Raw genomic sequence first — 8,521 nt, 5'->3', positions numbered from 1 at the left:
ACTTTAATTTTTACTAATTTGCTCTTTTATAATTTAGCATTTACTAAAGAGGATATGGTTTTCATAGAAATTAAGGAATTTGTCCAAAATTACATAGGAATAGTATGGGCAGTTAAATGGAAGAAGTATTTAAATATATTTTTCTACCTAATTTTGAAAAGAGTTAGAAGGGTTTTAAGTATATTTTTCTATCTAATTTTGAAATGCTTTTTCTACTACACTTGCCTGTCACAGAAATAAACTGTAGAAAATTACATGCCTTGCTATTCATTATTTAACAAGTGGAAATATTGCACAGATGCTCAACATGCCATCATATTTTAAATGAAAATTAAAATAATTTCTCAAAGATGTATACTGAGAAGTCACCATCAAGTAAAACTAGGGGAAAGGATATTCCAGAGTGAATAGTTTGGGCAAATACGCAGACATAGGAATATAGCATAAAAAGACTTCAGTGATACTCACCTGGCAGGGGAGATACAATGATCAAGAAGGTGGTTTTCCCAGGGTGAGGCTTATCCATTTCATTCTGGATGTGCTGACCACTGCGATTTCCCCAAATGTGAGAAAGTCAACTGCATAATTTGTGGTAATGGGGGACTGTGTTCCTGCTTCCCCCCCCCAAAAAAAAAGACTTCAGTGAGATTAGACCACAGAGGTCACATTGTAGACCATAGAATGACCCAGCCTGTGTCTATTAGGGACAGGGGTGATAGGTAAGAGATGATATTTGTCTCCTATGCTAGGGCATTAAGAATAGAGTTTGTATTACATGAAGAAAAGTAATAAACAAGATCAGATAGATATTTCTGAATCTCAATCTTGCAGAACAGTAGAAAATATTTAAAGAAAGATTGCTATGGCATTCTTCCCACTATCCTCTCAACCTTTAAATAATTGCAGTTATCCTTCACACATGGTAATATTCGTTCTAGATGCTGTGATTAAAATGATATACCAAGAAATTATAGTGAACTCAAAATAAGCTGATCTAATTCTCTCTCCTTTTTAATATAAACAAACAAAAATTGAACCCAAGCATTTGTCTGACATCGTAAGTGAAGATTAAATTATCTCATATAATCTATATTGATTGAAACTCTGTGAAATGTAGCTAATGGAGTAGATTTTAAGGTATAGTATAATCATAATGATATCTACTTTTAAAATATCAATAGCCATATCCAATAGCCCCAGGCAAAATAAGCCCTTAGGAAACGTTCACTTTCCTCAGGTCTCCCCACCCTCAACACTATTCCCTATCCCCAGAACGTGGACAAAGTTAATCATGTAGTAACTATTATTTCATGTAAGAGTTGTGATCGCATACTCTGTGCTGATGCAGAGTCACAACCCGGGGTTTGAAAAATACTGGCAAATGGCCTGAGCAAATTCTATTTCGCTAGGTTAACCACAATTCTGGTACACAGTCAAGATCAGCTATCTTGCTGAATGTTACCTTCATATTAATTCTCTGTGCCAATAGTTACAATTACAAAGTGTTGAATAGCTTAATTTTTCATGTCCAAAGGTTTTGAAATAATATAAATATTTAAAGCAATCAGAAGAAAATAAATAACTGATATGCAGAGAAACATTTTATATTCTTATAAACTTTGGGAGTTTAATATGCTATAATATATTTATCAAATATAAAAAAGAAAATAGAACTCATACAATGTGATATAATTTATGCCAGGAAGTCATCCTAAAAATCATGGAGTGATTGTTGTAAGTAACTTTTAAAGGGTTATCCCTGTCTGTGATTGTTTTGCATCTTACTTTTTCTTGGTAGAAGTAGAATACATTGCATTGACAGAATAGCAAAATATATTTTAGTCATCAAAAATCATGAAGGTACAGATATAAAACAATAGTTACGGAATATAGGAGGAAACTAAGGTGAAAAGGACATGATTTGTGCTGAGAGAAGCATTCAAAATTATATACAGAATGGTCTGCATTTTGAAATTTTGCAACTGTGGATGAGAACTTGCCATTTATTATATTTAATATATTATGTGAATGCCTTTGATCCTTATTGAGTTTAAGTAATTAGTGAGTAGATATTTTAAGAATATTAATAATTAACACCTTTATATAGTAATGACTATGTATCATTTACCCTCGTCAGTATTTTATATAGGTGTGTACACATATATAACAATTTCCTTGACAACTAAGGCAATAATTATCTTTACATAAAACTGTTATTATCTTTATTTTATAATGATCTAATTCAGGCATAGAGAAAGTAAATTGGCCAAGTTTACTAGGGAAATTTGTACCGAGATTATATTGATTAACAGTCCATGCCCTACACATTTTAGGTTTCTATTTTTGTATTACCTTTTTGTGTATCTTGCCTATGTTATATCTGTAAAGATATTTAACCATTAGAGTAAAATTTTAAGTGTATGCTTAAACCATATTGAATTCATGTATACAAGTTATGAGCTTATACACTGTTTCACCATAATATGATATCAAATCTAATGCAATTTTAGGGAAGAATTCCCTATACAGTTGATTGTAAGGAATTAATATTCACATTTAAAAGTACAATTCAGCATGCCTGGGTGGCTCAGTCAGTTAAGTGTCTGCCCTTGGCTCAGGTCATGATCTCGGGGTCCAGGGATCAAGCCCCACATTGAGCTCCCTGCTCTGGGGGAAGCCTGCTTCTCCCTTTCCCTCTGCCCCTCACCCTGCTTGTGCTCTCTTGCTCTTTCTGTCTCAAATAAATAAATAAATAAATAAAATCTTAAAAAAAATTTTTTTTTAAAGTACAATTCAATTTTCCTTTTTTTTAAATTGTAATATTTCATTTGTTTATACTTATGGAATTATATGTACATATTTCAATAAAAGGAAATTTTCACTTAAAAATTCTCAGATCTTCATTAACTTATCTAGCCAAACTGAAGTGATATTTTCTATGTTTAATTGGAAGTTTTATCTGATAATCTCTAACTGAATTTTTAATATATCTTTAATGATCTAAAATCAGAATTTCACAATGATTAATTACAATTTAATTATGTTAACTATTTATATTTTGAATACTTTCCTTCTCAGACGAGGAATGTGTCAATGGTACTTGTCACTAAATCTATTCTACATTGTCTTGGAGTATTTAGATATTGCAATAAAGTGAGAAAATTTTTAAAAAGCATGATCACTTGAAAAAAGGAAATGAAACTCTCTCTATTTGCAGAATATCTGATTGTTTACATAGAAAATATTAAGGAACCCTCAAAACAACTACTAAAACTAAGTAAATTTAATAGTTACCAGATATAATTTCAGTGGCATTAATTAATTCAAATGGCATGCTAAAAGCAATTTAATGATGCTAACAAACTAAACGGAAAAAAAAAATGTTAGATCTCTATATACAGAACTAAAAAATAGCATTTCTGGGAGAAATTAAAAACCTAAGTAAATAGAGAGTTATTCTATGTTCATGAATTGGAAAGCTTAACATTTCTATGTCCATTCTTTCCAAATTGACTTCTGGTAAAATTCCACTAGAAATCCCAAGGGTCTTTTCTTAGATAACATTTTTATTCCACTAGAAATCCCAAGGGTCTTTTCTTAGATAACATTTTTATTTCTTTTAAAACAGTTTTAGATCTAGCAAAATATTGCAAAACAGTAAAAATTTCTTTTAAAACAGTTTTAGATCTAGCAAAATATTGCAAAACAGTACAGTGTGGTTCATTGATAAGGTGGGCCACTTCAGTGGGGGAGAGAGGAGGGACTATTTTTAATGAATGGTGTTGATACAACTGGATATCCATAAGCACAAGAATAAATTTGGAGCCCCTACCATACACTGTATATAAATATAACTCAGAATAGATCAAAGACCTGAATTTAAACCAAAACTATTAAGTTCGTAGAAAGAAGTGTGAAAAATGTCATGACCTTAGATTAAGTAATGTTTTTTAGATATGACACCAAATACACAGCAATCAAAGATAAAATAGACAGACTGTACTTCATCAAATTAAAAATTTTGTGTGTCAAAGAACACTATCAAGAAAGTGAGGGGACAAACTCTATAGAATGGGATAAAACATTTGCAAAATCATGTATCTGACACAGTCTTAGTATCTGGAATATATAGATAACTTTTATAACTCAGCCAAAAAAAGACAAGAATTTTTTTAAAAACTAGGACCAAGATTTGACTAGAGATTGTGTGAAGGGATTACTTCACACTCAGTAAGATAACTAGAATTAAAAAGTCAGATAATAAAAATTGCTGGTGAGGATGCAGAGAAAGTGGAATCCTTGCACACATTGCTTGTAAGAAGGAAATTGGTGAAGTCACCTTTTAAAGCAGTTGGGCAGTTCCTAAAAGAATTAAGCATAGAATTATCATATGAGCCAACAATTCCAATCCTAGGTATGTATCCAAAAGAAATGAGAGCATATGTCCACACAAAAACTTGTATGTGAATTTCATAGCAGTATTATTTTATTTATAATATTTATAAAGAGTGGAAGCAATCTAAATTCTTATCAGTTGACTAAAGGATAAACAAAAAGTGATGTATCTTTATGATGGCGTATCATTCAGTCATAAAAGACCGAAGCACTGTTATAAGCTACAACATGGATAAACCTTGAAAACATTATGCTAAGTGAAAGAAGCCAGACCCAAAAGACCAGATAGTATATGGTTCCATTCATATGAAATATCCAGAATTGCAAATGTATATAGAGAGAAAGTCATTTAGTGACTGCCATGGGATAAATTGGGATGGGGAAGGGAGAAAATGGAATTAAATGCTAGTAAGAACATAGTTTATTTTGTGTTCATAGAAATGTTCTGAAATTATATAGTGATGATTGTTACACAACATTGAACATGCTAAAAACCATGGTAATGTACACTTTGAAATGTTGCATTTGTTATGTGTATATAACTAAATTTAAAAAATACTATAAACTTAAAAAATAGTACCCGTTATTCCCATATATCTCACACTCAATTTCATCTATTATTAATCTACATTATACATTTAGCATTAATATGGTATATTTGTTACAAGTAAATAGCTTATATAACATATTACTTCTAACTAATGTCCAGACTACATTCAAATTTCCTTAGCTTTTACTTATGTCATTTTTCTGACCTGGAATTCAACATATCACATTACATTTAGTAGTCATGTCTTTGTAACATTTCTCATTGGTGTGAGTTTCAGACTTTCCTTGTTTTTGATGATCTTGTCAGTTTTGAAGACTATGGTTCATTGATACTTAGTAGAATCTCCTTCAACTGGAATTTGTTTGATAATTTTCTCATGATTAGATTGAGGTTAAGGTTTTGGGAAGACGACAACAGAAGTAAAATGGACATTTTTATCACATAATACCAAGAGTTTTCTGTGTGTGTGTGTGTGTGTGTGTGTGTGTGTTAGGTAAGGTTTTAATAACTACAGGCCCAGAGGGTTTTTTGTTTTGTTTTGTTTTGTTTTTTGTTTAATGATATTAATAGGATTTATTTATTTTTAAATTATTTTTAACAATAATTTTTATTATGTTATATAAGTCACCATACAGTATATCCTTAGTTTTTGATGTAGTGTTCAATGATTCATTAGTTGCATATAACACCCAATGCTCATCACCACATGTGCCCTCCTTAACACCCATCACCCAGGTACCCCATCCCTTCACCCCTCCCTTTTGTAACCCTCAGTTTGCTTCCTGGAGTACAGAGTCTCATGGTTTGTCTCTCTCTCTGATTTCTTCCCATTCAGTTTTCCCTCCCTTCCCCTGTGGTCCTGGTACAGCCACTCTGGAAAACAGTATGGAGTTTCCTCAAGATGTTAAAAATAGAGCTACCCTATGACCCAGCAATTGCACTACTAGGTTTACCCTAAAGATACAGACGTAGTGAAAACAAGGGGCACAGACACCCTAATGTTCATAGCAGCAATGTCCACAATAGCCAAACTGTGGAAAGAGCCAAGATGCCCTTCAACAGATGAATGAATAAAGAAGTTTTGGTCCATATATACAATGGAATATTACTCAGCCATCAGAAAGGATGAATACCTACCATTTGCACTGACATGGATTGGAACTGGAGGGGATTGTGCTAGGTGAAATAAGTCAATCAGAGAAAGACAATTATCTCATGATTTCACTCATATGTGGAACATAAGGAATGGTGTGGAATATCAAGTGTTTTCAACATGACATCACTATTGATGTTAACCTTAATCACCTGGCTGAGATAGTGTTGGTCAGTTTTCTCCACTTTTTTTTCCGGTTTCTATGTTGTTCTCTTTTGAAGGAAGTGATTATGTGTACCTCACACTTAAGACGTGGGGAGCTATGCTCCACATTCTCAAAAGCAGCATATCTGGGGTGCCTGGATGGCTCAGCAGGTTAAAGCATATGCCTTTGGCTCAGGTCATGATTTCAGGATCCTGGGATCAAGCCCTGTGGGCCACTTCTTGCTCAGCAGGGAGTCTGCTTCTCCCTCTCCCTGCCCCTCCCCCTGCTCATGCTTGCTCTCTCTCACTCTCTCAAATGGATAAATAAAACCTTTAAAAAATTTTTAAAAAAATTTTAAAGCAGCATATCTACATAAATTACTTGGAGTTCTACATGAGGAATTAATTTGTCTCTTCTTCCCATTTATTTATCTATTCAATCATTTATTTAATCAGTATGGACTCACAGATATTTATTTTATACTTTGGATTATAATCCAATACTACTTTATTTCCTTGTTAATATTGTTTCAGGTTTGGCTATTGGGAGCTCTTTCAGTTGATTCCTGTGTCCTTTTGACATATTTCCATCTCTTTTTTGCATTTGTTTGTTATGTTTCTCAGATCTTACTTTTTGGCGGTATAAGTTGCTCCAGGCTCAACTGATATATTTTCTGCATCTGTCCTAGAATTGTCAGTTTCTTCAAGGAACTCTGGTTCCTTTTATTGGAAAATAGTATTAGAAGCAAGATGATGGCTACAGTATGGTGCTAGTTGTTACTGAAGGACCATTATTTCTAGGCCACTCAACTGACAGGGCAAGGAAATGTGTAAGTGTGTGTGTGTGTGTGTGTGTGTGTACTAGCTTGTGTGTACATATATATCCACAAACGCTTGTGTAAACATCTGCATCTATTTTAAGCTAAACATAAATTCATATTGATGCATCCAACTCTAATCTATTGCAACATGGATCTTTCTAGCCTCCTCCCCTTACTTATCTATAACTTCTCACTCCAATAGTGAAAAACCTGACTCTCACCATGTGCCATCTAGTTACTTAATTGTTTAATTCCGGTATAAATATATAGTGATTTCAGAATTCTTAACCTTTACCCAATGGGAAACAACTTTATTATCTAGAATACAAATCTGTAGTCTTTCTCTACCTTTGGTTTTTAAGGATCTAAACATTCTGAAGTTACTTAGCTCGGTATTGCTTCCCGCACTTCCTTCAGTAAAGCTGTTTCCTGTATTTCTAATGTGTTTAGATTCTTTTGTCATATTCTGCATTCCATACTGAGATCTGCTGACCTGTGAAATGATTTTTTGAATTGCATATGTTAAAGTTTATTCTATCGACTGTAAATTCTATTGGTTTCGACAAACGCATGCTGTCATATACTCACCATGACAGTATCATATAACAACTTTATTATCCTAAAACTATCTCCTGTGCTTCACTTATTCTACCCTCCTTCTCATCTTGAACCTGTGGCAAGCCACTGATCTTTTAGTTGCACGTATAATTTTGCCTTTTCCAGATTGACATAATATAATCATATAAAATGTAGCCTTTATAGAGGCACATGGGTGGTTCACTCAGTTAAGGATCACCAGGGTCCTGGGATCAAGCCCTGCATCGGGCTCCCTGCTCAGTGGAGAGCCTGCTTCTCCCTCTGCTGCTCGCCTGCTTGTGCTCTGCTCTCTCTCTCTGTCAAATAAATAAATAAAATCTTTCTTAAAAATGAGCATTTATATACTAACTTCTTTGATTTAGCAATATGCATTACAGATTAAACTGTCTTTTTGCAGCTTGAGAAGGCATTTCCTTTCCTCACTAAATAACACTGTATAAATGTACCATTGTTTATTTATTCATCTACCCATTGAAGGAAAGCTTGGTTGCTTGAAAGTTTTGCCAATTATGGATAAACATTTGCATGCAGAATTTTGTGTGAACATAAGCTTCAGCTGAGATGTTAACTATCGCAGGTGATCATTATTGTGTTCAATAAGCCCCCAAGGATAGAACTTTTTCCAGAGACTAGAGCTTGGAATAAGATCAAATAGCAACAAGGTTGAGAATGGGGTTTTTCAAGAGAGATCAAAATACTAAAGATGGGGCTTTTAACAAGCTCCCAAAGAGGTAAATCCTTCTGTTGGCTATGAGTCTGCCAGCCCTCCTGACTACCACACCATGGAGGTGGGGAAAGGAGATGTGGATAACTCCAAGCAAAATGCCAAAGATTCCACTGTTTTTACCAAGTTTCACTAAG

General features: G+C 33.6%; 1 non-coding gene across 1 annotated transcript; it reads left to right on the top strand.

Annotated features, from left to right (window-relative positions):
* The first annotated feature begins 460 nt into the window (after window positions 1-460).
* LOC121100557 lies at window positions 461-624 on the top strand. Its single transcript, XR_005832314.1, has one exon. It is a non-coding gene; the product is annotated as a U1 spliceosomal RNA (small nuclear RNA).
* The last annotated feature ends 7,897 nt before the right edge of the window (window positions 625-8,521 follow it).

The sequence above is a fragment of the Ursus maritimus genome, unplaced genomic scaffold, assembly GCF_017311325.1.
Source record: "Ursus maritimus isolate PB19 unplaced genomic scaffold, ASM1731132v1 scaffold_4, whole genome shotgun sequence".
NCBI lineage: Eukaryota > Metazoa > Chordata > Mammalia > Carnivora > Ursidae > Ursus > Ursus maritimus.
The sequence above is the reverse complement of the archived record's forward strand: the minus strand, read 5'-3'. Positions and strand labels throughout refer to the sequence as shown.